Source organism: Octopus sinensis, linkage group LG2 (assembly GCF_006345805.1).
Source record: "Octopus sinensis linkage group LG2, ASM634580v1, whole genome shotgun sequence".
Taxonomy (NCBI): domain Eukaryota; kingdom Metazoa; phylum Mollusca; class Cephalopoda; order Octopoda; family Octopodidae; genus Octopus; species Octopus sinensis.
The window spans coordinates 165,088,194-165,100,693 of NC_042998.1; positions in this window are offsets into that span (position 1 = coordinate 165,088,194).

Below are 12,500 nucleotides of genomic sequence, written 5' to 3' on the forward strand. Positions count from 1 at the left end.
GTATACCCAATTGAATATTAGCTAATAACCCATTTTCTATAGCGATGTTTGAACAAAATTTTAATAATTTTATATATTGTTGAATTTACCTGTATCTACCTGCAATTAGAGTCACTTTGTGACAAAAATTATAGTATAGAATTGGTTGAGGACATTTCATTAAATTATCTTCCAAAGATCACATTAATATATTGATAAATAAAAAAGTTATAGTTGTTTAATGAAACCAGACTAAATTTATGATTACGTTAGAAATTAATTGAAACACATAAGGGGTGTATTTTGGTCAGAAATATAGTAACGAAAGGGTTAAGAAAAACCAAAAAATATTTTATTCTTTATAAATGTTGTATTCAAAATAACATTTTCTTATAAGAATGCGTATATAACAAAGTATGTGTATATAACTACGTGGCTTATATCTTTATATATAAGAGTGAAGTTGTGTGTCTGTCTCCTACGATTTAGATTCCTAACTACTCCCACATTTTGCGGTGCAGTGTAACCAAACCGGGTATCTTATAGTCGTGAGTCATATCGAGCCCTTCTGGGTATTAGCGCGCGTCTACGATGAGTCTACGATTTAAAAAAATTTACCATCATATTTTTCCATTTTAATGCATTTTTTTCGCTATTATATAAGGGAAGTAACTCTCTAAAAATATCTACGATGTGTCAACGATTTAAAAAGAAATTTACCTTAATTTTTTTTCCATTTTTAATGCATTTTTTTCCTATTTTTTGGCTATAACTCTCTAAAAATGCTTATATAGTTATTTCCCTTACAAACCCGAGCAACGCCGGGCGATACTGCTAGTAAGGAAATAAATGTACGAAGATGTTGGACGCCATATTGAATTTACGAACACTAAAAAATAGTATGATGCTACTTTACCGCACAATAGAATAATTCTCTCGCACGTGAGATACTGGATCGATCTTAAAGAGGAAGAACTTGGTTAATGCATATTCACATAGTTCAATGCATCCTTACAGTGAACATAAGGAAAAGGAAACGGCGAGAATATGCTCAGTGCGAAAGAATTCGCAAATGAAAAGCCATATGTCAGTTTGCTGTCTGTCTGTCTGTATGTGTATGCGCGCGCGTGTGTGTAAGAATTTAGAAACTTCAAGAGAACATGAAATAATGTTGTGGAACGTTGGATCTTGAACTACATAACCTATATAGCAGCGTAAAGAAGTAGGAGGCTGTCCATGGGACACGAGGACAATATATATAAAAACCCACACCCACTTACATATACACACACACACACACACGCATATATATACACACGTACATGTACACATGCATATATATATATATATCACGTGATCACGTGACCGACCAGACCATCAGATGCTGTTACACATCGCTGGTCACAATGCGTTCGCATTGTTTTAGCCTTCGAATGACGCCACCCCGCTGGCTAAGCGAGCAGGCCAATATATATATATATATATAGGTGACTTAATATAGAATGATTGTCGTCATTTCTTTCTCTTTTGCCTGCGTTGTTTGCCTTTTAAGTGCTGTGGTTTTACTGGGATCTCCCTTTTAAGTAGAAAGAATAGCCATAACCCTTTGACTGCTATTTCTAAATTCGGTGTGTGGTGAGGCAAATCATTTCTAAACCCTTAATTACTTAGTATTACTTAAACGTTCCTTGAATGGGGCTTTTACATGCCGAAATCTACTTGGTGAAATTGATGATTATTCCAAATTACTTAATTTCACCCTATATTATTATTGATAAATATATATATATATATATATATATATATATATATATATATATATATATATATATATATATATATATGCAGTCCTTCATGTTACCCCTGCCTATAAAATTATCCCAATCAATTTTAAAATTTTAATTTACTTTTTAACTTTTCTTCCATAATCACACTTTCCTACCACTTTTCTCTATGCTTTCCGTTTACATTTTTCAAAAATATTAACTTCCGAAACCCTCGCTCATTTCAAATATTCGCCTCAAACATTCAAATTAACACCATTTAATTATTTGTTTAGAAGAACAAATATCCAGTACCAGTTACATTATATATAACATTTTATTTGATGCACCTGTATTTGAATGAGGTTGTAATTCCGAGCTCCCCCAAGCTTGAGTGCGCTGAAACGATGAATTAGTCGTTGGTTCGTCGTTCTGTGGGATGGTATCATAAGAAATAGCCAACCTATTATTGAAGTGTGATTTAAACCAATCAACACATCCCGAAACTCAGAGATTTCGTGTGATTTGGATCCATTTATCCGTATGAAACTACTTGTATGTATGTATGTATGTATGTATGTATGTATATCTATGTATTTATGTATATATATACATTACATACATATAAGAGTTGATGATCACTAAGTGTACATCGAATATGCTAGATGTACACCCCTATATGGTCTGACCACTAAGAAAATAATTTTCTCAATAAAATTCAGCAAACGCCAAAACGTAAGCGAGCAAGACATGTTCTCTAACCGGCAGACTTCAATGCAGTAAATTATTTTATGCAGAGTTATTTCCGGTTTTTGTATGTATGTATGTATGTATGTATGTATGTATGTATGTATGTATGTATGTATGTATGTATGTGTGTGTGTGTATGTGTGTGTGTGTGAATGTGTGTGTGTGTATGTGTGTGTGCATGTATGTATATGTTGCTTATATCAATTTTATGTATACACGTTAGCGAATCGCTAGATCACCCATTAATTTGGATGATGCAAACATATATACTAATAGAGAAAGAAACCGAAAAAAGCCGAGATCGAGTGGGCTTAACTGAAGAGACAATGGAAATTGCCGAAACTGACGTCAGTATTAAGAATTCTCGATCGGCTTTTTCCGGACGATTCAGGTCCCTGTTAGTGTATATGTTTTCATTTATGTGCATTGACAACAATATTAGAGCATTTTAGTTCGTATTTCTAGCAATGTAGATTTCTTAACACCGTAGTCACATTTCGCGACTATTATAATTCTCCTTTTTGGTGGAACATTGCAGACTGGTGATTATATTAATTCGGAGATTAGTTAAGAATCTTTCTACAAGAATTTCTAGATTATCCGCTAATATAATTTTCATATCACATGCAACTTATTGTAATGCTGAGTATCGTGAAAAAATTCAATATATATAATAAGCAGACATACACAACACTGGTAATTCCTCCAATAGTAATAAACCTTGTATGCCATCACAACGTCACGTTATGAGAACTCAATCAGATATAGAATACAAGCCAGGAAGAATTTGTCAAGACAATGAACCACCAACGAAAACTCATAGACATACGTAGCATAATAATCCAACTGCTTGCAACACTGTAAATTGTTCCAATCCTGTACAACATACTCGATCAAATAAGCCTAACAACAGATATAGGAATCAGGATGTCCTCTGGCTCAATCCAATTTTCGGTTCGCATGTTTCAACCAAGATCGCTGGAAATTTTTTTGCCGCTTCGGACAAATGTCTTCCTAAATCGAATCGATATCATGCTATTTTCAATCGGCAGCTTATGCACCGGATAAACAATAGTAATATGCGACCAAGTTTCAATAATCCACCTGCTGAATCCAGGGAACATACGCACCTAAATAGCAACAAAGATGTAAACCGGAATGAAAAGCACTAACTACAGCCAAATTGTAATAGTGTAAATGCTTATAATATAGCTAACACGGTAACACATCGGAGAATGGAGTCGGAACTGCCATACATGCAAGTAAATGCTCATGCAGAGAAAAATCAAATGCCCAATGATGAACCTGTGTATGAATACAAATCTTGTATATAAATGTACCGTGCACACAAATGGAAGGCCGTATATTTACATTGGGCAAACAGCTGATTCATTTAAGAATCGTTATCGCAACCCTGTCACCTACTTTTAGAGAATCAATAAGAGACATTCAATATCTTAGGCCGATTTTGTATGGTGACTGAAGGAAGATAAAATTAAGTACAGCATAACTTGGTCCATAGTAAGGCACGTGAAACCATAAATATCATTTCCAGGAGATGCCGACTCTGGTTCGAGGAATCTCTGTCTAATCTGTGGACCAATGGGAAGATCATTAATATAATTTCTTAAAGACTCTCAAAATGCCTACACGCATATAAATGTACTTTCGCACAATGCAGTGGGAATGAATTTGAGTAATTGTTAACATAATTTACTTTAAGGTAGGGATTAATTAAGTTTAGTTTTAATCTCTGTTCTTATAAACACCAAGTAGCTATTTAACTCACTTTGTAATCGTGAGTGCACCAAACCATAGGTGTGCACATGCTTACATTTTCACGCATGTTTGTATGAGCGAGTGTACACGCGGCATGCAGCTTGCGCGAAGGTGTTTATACATTTACATTTGTTAACGGATATTTTAAATACTTTTCTCGCTGTATTGCGTGTTCGTTTCGTTTCGTTTTTGCGTCTACGATTTTATGTTTGATCTTCTATGTAAATGAAGATATTTCCTTCGTTTTGCTGCTTTTCTTTGTACGAAAAGAGAAGGCACATTGCGGAACTGTCATTCTAACAAGGTGCCTCTATTTATCACCCGATGGGACACATCTGCACCGCCGGATGCTCCTGAACCAGTTGTTAAGTGTCCCACTAGTGAGGAATCGATGCTAGGTGTGTCGAAACAATTGTCGTGATTGATAAGAAATTCTCGTATACTCCATCTTCTGTCTTTAATTTATCACACATACTTTCTATCTATCTATCTATCTATCTATCTATCTATCTATCTATCTATATATAATATATATATATATATAATATATATATATATATATATATATATACTGTGTCATGGGAGGGCCAGTAATCCAAGAAACAATAATACTAATTTCAACACACAAATTCACATCAAGAATCTTGCAAACTAGATGCAACACGAAGATGTACATATATATATGGTTCCGAGTTCAGTCCCACTTCATGGCACCCTGAGCAAATATTTTCTACTGTAGCCCCGGGCCGACCACAGCTTTGTGAGTGGATTTGGCTGACGGAAACTAGAAGACCGTCGTATATACATACATACATACATACATACATACATGTGCATATATATATATATATATATATATATATATATATATATATTATATATATATATATATATATATATATATATGTGTTTATTGAGCGAAAACACCTAAAGCTCCACGAGGCTCCGGCAGGGGGGGGTGATCCCTGCTGTACTCTTTCACCACAACTTTCTCTCACTCTTACTTCCTGTTTCTGTTGTACCTGTATTTCAAAGGGCCGGCCTTGTCACTCTCTGTGTCACGCTGAATATCCCCGAGAACTACGTTAAGGGTACACGTGTCTGTGGAGTGCTCAGCCACTTACACGTTAATTTCACGAGCAGGCTGTTCCGTTGATCGGATCAACCGGAACCCTCGTCGTCGTGACCGACGGAGTGCTTCCATTCCATATATATATATATATATATATATATTTGTGTGTGTGTGTGTGTGTGTGTGTGTGTTGTGTATCTTTGTGCTTGTCCTCCACCACCACTTGACGACCGATGTTGGTGTGTTTATGTCCCCATTACTTAGTGGTTCGGCGAAAGAGACCGATAGAATAGGTGCTCGACTTACCAAAGAAAAAATGAAGTACTGGGGTCGATTCATTCGACTAAAAATTCTTCAAAGCAGTTCCCCAGCATGCCCGCAGTCTAATGACTGAAAAAGAAGATGTATATATGTAAGTGGCAACTTTTGAGGGAGCCTAACGAGAAAGGACGAAAAAGTATTGAAGTTATATAAAAACATAGAACCGATGCACTAATAAAATCAGAATGTGTGCGTGATTCTCTCTCTCTCTCTCTCTCTCTCTCTCTCTCTCTCTCTCTCTGTATGTATGTAGGCGTGTTTTTGTATATTCGTGAGTCTATACCTTCGTGAATTAGCGTATTAACCCAATGTGTGCACATGTTAACTACATGAATGCGTAAGGTTTTCGAGGCAGAATGATCAGTTTGGGAAAAATGATTGCCAAATAATTTGCTAATATCATGTTTTTGTTCTATCCACAAATTCGTTGTCGCCATTTTTCTGACTCTGTTTTCATAGAAATTTGCTGAAGTGGAAAAAAAGAAAGGAAGACTAAAAGAAAAGAAGAAAGGTGGTTCGGATTAGGGCAAAAGAGGCAACAGAAAATATGTTACCAGCATCCATAAGAGCAAGGACAATAGCACTGACAGTAGCTGCCACCACAAAAATGAAGGACACTAATAACAAACGAACGAAGAGGCCCTCCGTATGCAGTCTCTGGACCTATTAAAAGTATCAGTCAAACAACCTTGAAATTATATACCCTACGGTTAGAAAAGAAAGATGACAATGGATAATAATTGATATGTTATACCTGGGGAAAAGAAAGGATAGAAAGATAATAGATATGGCTGGAGCACATCTTTGATTAGGGCTGGAGAGTATCTTTGATTAAGTACTGTGGCTAAAAAAACACAGTAACAACAGCAACCACAATGAAACACACGCAAATATGAAAATAAGAAATATAAAGAATATATATAATAATTTCAAGTGAATAAATACAGCATTAATAACAAAGTCCACATCACTAATAAATATGATATCCATAACACAAATTAACGAGGGAGACTCGATGTGGCTACCTGATATATGCTAGAACTCCCCAATTCACAATTTACCGTCTTTAAAAATGGGTAAGAACATATAGGCGCAGGCGTAGCTGTGTGGTAAGAAGCTTGCTTTCCAATCACATGGTTCCAGGTTCAATCCCACTGCCTGGCATGGCATTTTGAGCAACTGTCTTCTACTGCAGCTTTGGGCCAACAAAAACCTTGTGAACGAATCTGGTGGAGGGAAACTGAAAGAAGCACTTCGTGTGTGTGTGTGTGTGTGTGTGTAGTTCAAATTTACAGAAAACAAAGGACGAAGACAGGTGAGGGAACAACAACCTAGTGTATTAGTTTAATGGTCAAGGAGAATGGAAAAACCTTTGACATTTCGAACCTACGCCTTTCGAGAGACGACAGGGAAAAATAAAGAAGGAAAAATCAGAGACAGAAAAATGTGTTGGGATTATGTGCCTTTACAACTTGACAACCGGTATTGGTATGTTTACCTCCTCATAACTCAGGAGGTCGGTAAAAGAGACCGATACAAAAGTACCAAGCTTAAAAAGAAAAAGGATCAATTTTATTCTACTAAAAATTCTTCTAGGCGGTGCCCCAGCATGGCTGTTGTCTGATGACTGAAACAAGTAAAAGATAAAAGATAAAAAGTTTAGACTATGTAGTCTTAGATATAATCAGCAGATAAACATGAATACATATTATGTATCAAAGAAGAATGTAGAAAATTGGTTGCACCGTGTCAATGAAAATATCGTACGATGCATTGCCAACAAAAAGAATGCATAACAGCAGCAGCAGCAGCAGTAGTAGTAGTGGTGACGCATATGTCTAACAGACAGAGTTGATGGAAACGTCGTGTGAGTTAGTAATAGCATATTTAAAAATGTGAAACGTTAATATGTTAAGTGGAAATAGTTATATAATTTAGCGGTGAGAAGAAAAGTATCAGAATGCGGGCATACTAGATCACTGCCTTAAAGAACCTTAGTCGAAGTCGAACGAATCGACCCTAGTACTTATTATTTTAAGATTGGCGCATATTCTATCAGTCGCTTGTGCCAAACCACTACATTACGGGAATGTAAACACATCAACACCAGATGTCTCACACAAAATCCATATGCACATCTTATATATATATATATATATATATATAAAGTTAATCCAAACATGAAAACACAAAGAGAAAACACAAAAACGCGAGGACGGGGAACAAGTATAGTGTTGTTGGACGCTCAGGAAAGGAAAGAAAGAAGGAGGATTTAACGTTTCGAGCGGAGCTCTTCGTCAGAAACATAGGAAAAGGAAAGATCCAAGGAAGGGAAGACGGAGGAAAAACAATTGCCAACGATACACACGCAGTCACATTTTGAATATATATATATATATATATATATATATATCTTACAGAGATGTACTTGTTTAGCAAGTGACCTGATCTGAGATTGTGTGCCGAAACAAAAAAAAATTTCAGCGTGGAAGGTGTTTATAAACCATTTAAAAACACGCAAAAACCGTTAGATTCACTTCAACATTTAAATCTAATTTGCCAATAGAGTTGCAGCACGGAATTTTGTCAGTGATCAGGTCACGGTCTCAAAGCAACGAAAATATTTCAGCAAATTAAATTTAAATGCTGAAGTGAATCTAACGGTTTTTTATGTGTTTTTAAATGTCTTATTTAATTTTTAGTAGAATGAAATTGATCCTTTTTCTTTTTAAGCTTGTTACTTGTGTATCGGTCTCTTTTACCGACCTCCTGAGTTATGAGGAGGTAAACATACCAATACCGGTTGTCAAGTTGTAAAGGCACATAATCCCAACACATTTTTCTGTCTCTGATTTTTCCTTCTTTATTTTTCCCACTCGTCTCTCGAAAGGCGTAGGTTCGAAATGTCAAAGGTTTTTCCATTCTCCTTGACCATTAAACTAATACACTAGGTTGTTGTTCCCTCACCTGTCTTCGTCCTTTGTTTTCTGTAAATTTGAACTACACACACACACACACACGAAGTGCTTCTTTCAGTTTCCCTCCACCAGATTCGTTCACAAGGTTTTTGTTGGCCCAAAGCTGCAGTAGAAGACAGTTGCTCAAAATGCCATGCCAGGCAGTGGGATTGAACCTGGAACCATGTGATTGGAAAGCAAGCTTCTTCCACGCTGCAATTCATATATATATATATATATATATATATATATACAACGGGCTTCTTTCAGTTTCCACCTGCCAAATCCACCCACAAAGCTTTGATCGGTTGGAGACTATAATAGAAGATAAAGTTACACGCAGTGGGATGGAACCCGCAACCATGTTGAGCAGCAAAATACTCGCCACAGAGCCACGCCTCATTTTTTGCAAACGAAGAAAAGGAACAACTACTTTTTTTATATCATTTGCATTATGAGTTCATCGACGAAGCCTAATATTCATTAAACTTGCCAAAGACGTGACGAAAGAAACATTAAGTGCGTTTGGGTACATGATACTGTACTGTATGGTGAAAAAGAAAACCCAGAATTGTTTGGAATATAAATATTTTAGAGATGATATCAGCATAAAACAATAGATAAGTTAGTGTTAACATATTACATTCGTCACCGCATGATTATTTCTTGTTAAAATTTTGAGACTCCGTGCTTTATATGTTTATTATTACTAAAGGTATTGTTTGTCGTATGGAAGACGTCTCAGAATTATAATAATAATCTGCGAAGATTGTCTGAGAGATATTGCAGTATCATAGTTAAAGCTCCAGACACAAATAGGCTCCGCACGTAGACATATTTTGCACATAGTCTGTTGAACAAAACACAAGGAATAGAACTCAGTGCACATACAGACACACACTGACACACACACACACACACACCACACACACACACACACACACACACACACAAACAAACACACAAACACACACACACACAAACACACGCACATATAAAGATACACACGCACAATGTGTGCATGCGTGCGTGTGTGCGTGTGCGTGTCTGTGTGTAGGCGCAGGCGTGGCTGTGTAGTAAGAAGCTTAATTGCCACCCAATTAATTTCAGATTCAGTGCTTCGCACAATAGGCAGTTGTCTTCTACTGTACTCTCGGACCGACCGAAGCCTTGTCAGTAGATTTGGATGATGGAAACTAAAAGAAGCCCTTCGTATATATATATAATATATATATATATATATATTATATATATATATATGTAAGGGTATGTGGATGATTGTGCCTCGATCTGTCGATCACTACCGTTTGGCAAAATGTGTTGGTGTGTTTACATAAAAAGATGTGATAAATACCAGGATTTTACAAATGTACTGGGGTTGGCTCATTCGACTATAAACTCCTAAAGGCGGTGCACCAGAATGGCCGCTGTCTGCTGATTGAAACTAGTTAAAAAGATATATATATATATATATCCCGTTCGTGGAGTCACAATGGCCCAGCGGTTAGGGTAGCGGACCCTCGGTCATATGATCGTGGTATTGATTCCCAGACCGGACTTTGTGGGTGTTTAAAACACTTAAAGCTTCACGGAGCTCCGACAGGGGGTGGCGGCGAACCCTGCTGTACTCTTTCTCCCCACTTGGAACATACATTGCTTATGTTTCAGGGATGGTATTACACTCTTAAAATTTTTCACATAATGAGTAACGGTACCCTTGGGGGCAGAAAACATGCATTCCTGGGATATGTGGAGAAGGGAGGTGAGTCTTTGCGAAGTAACTATCAGAAATTGATTGTCTCCCTTACATCCATTGGTCATAAAAAATTGCTTTTTATATTAGCTTCACGTCTTTGAAAGATTTTAAAATATTTACTTCCGGTATTCTAGCGTCAGTGACATCTATATCTCTCTATCACTCTCTCTCTCTGTATATATATATATCACTATATCTGTCTACCTCTCTGTATCTATCTGCCTCTATCTTATCTATCTATCTATCTATCTATCTATCTATCTATCTATCTATCTATCTATCTATCTATCTATGTCTATCTTATTTTTCTAACTAGCTAACTATCTCTCTCCCCTCTCTCTATATCTCACTCACTATTGTTTTCACTTTCATTTTTCAGACACTGTTGTTTTCACTTTATGTTCAATTGCTATTGTTTTTAATATAAGTTTTCAATCGCTTTTTATAAACAACAACAACAAATTACTGACATAAAGAAGTTCACAATTTCTGATGAAAGTAATTTCATACATGATTTACTGACATAAGTAACTTCACAAGTTTCACTTCAATCCGTACACATCGTTAAATTTACCTACAAACTTCTTATTTACTTTTGCAACGCTTTGTGTTTTTTTTTGTTGTTTTTTTTTTGTTGACGGAATTACTGATAAAAGTAAGTTCATAATTTACTGACAGAAATAACTTCAAAAATTTCACTTACCCAGTTATTTTCATTGTTTACTATCCTCTGCACCCGTGTATTTCTGTATACGTATATAACAATACCTAGAAGGAAAGTGTCAAATTTGTCTACAATGTCAAGATCAGCCAAAAGAATGTCTCTCTCCTGGGAAAGAGAGACAGCTGCAGAAAGGGAAGCATACCAAGAAAGGAACAAACTGTGCACTACAAAAGCCAAAGCATCACAAAGTGAAGAACAGAAGTGAAGAACGGCTGACAAGGAATAGGTATCTCCACTGCAGAACGAGGAGTAGTTGCAACAGCTCAGAGAAGCAACTTCTATGAAGTAGCTTTCAATTATGATCCAGCAGTTCATTATGCAGATGACAGTTCCGATGGGTGCAATGATAACTGAGTGCATATATTGTAAAGCAAGGAAGTGGCCTGGAGAGAGACTTGCACTTTGCAGCAGTGGTGGAAATGTTAAAATCGCTGCAATTCCCTAAACTTCAGAGTCATTGATGAAACTGTTGACATCAACTGATCAAGATTCCAAGCACTTGCAAAACAAAATTAGACAATACAGCGCTGCACTACTGATGGCATCGTTTGGAGCCACAAGAGATTTTATTAAGCCAGGATTCATGCACACTTTCAAGATCCAAGGTCAGATTAATTAACGGATTGGCTCTCTACTGCTTCAGCCAAATGAATCACCAAAATGGGCCTTTCATTGTTTATAATTTCTACCTGATTTTTGGTTACGAAATAACGTACAGGAAACTTGTTTTTGAATTAAGTGCATTTATTTGATGTACATATATGAGTTGAAAACTTTCTTTTCACTTAATATCTATGTTCCATGCTGGGATGGATTGGAGAGTTCTTACTGTAGAAAGCTGGTATCTCAGCCACTAGCAGTTCAGATCCACATAATCTAGATGGCATTTTAAAATTTCATTATTTCCGTTAACCCTATATATATATGTATATATATATATATATATATATATATATATACGCAGGAGTGGCTGTGTGGTAAGAAGCTTGCTTCCCAACCACATGGTTTCGAGTTCAGTCTCAGAGCGTTGCACCTTGGGCAGGTGTCTTCTACGATATCCACGGACTGACAAAACCTTGTGAGTGGATCTGGTAGATGGAAACTGAAAGACGCCGTCGTATATATATTGGAACTTCCAACGCATGTCGTTTTCAAATTTCTGGTAGAGTGAATTGCGTCATAGTGTTGTTTTTATCACAGACGGTGCCCAACTGACCCTAGTATACTGTATAGCAGCAAACTCAGAAACAAAGCGCACGTGCGAAATAAAAAATATAAAATGGCCACAATTTACCCATCGCATCCTCTATACATACATATATATACATACACATATATATGTATATAAATGTGTGTGTATATATGTGTTTGTGTGTTTGTGTGTGCGTATATATATATA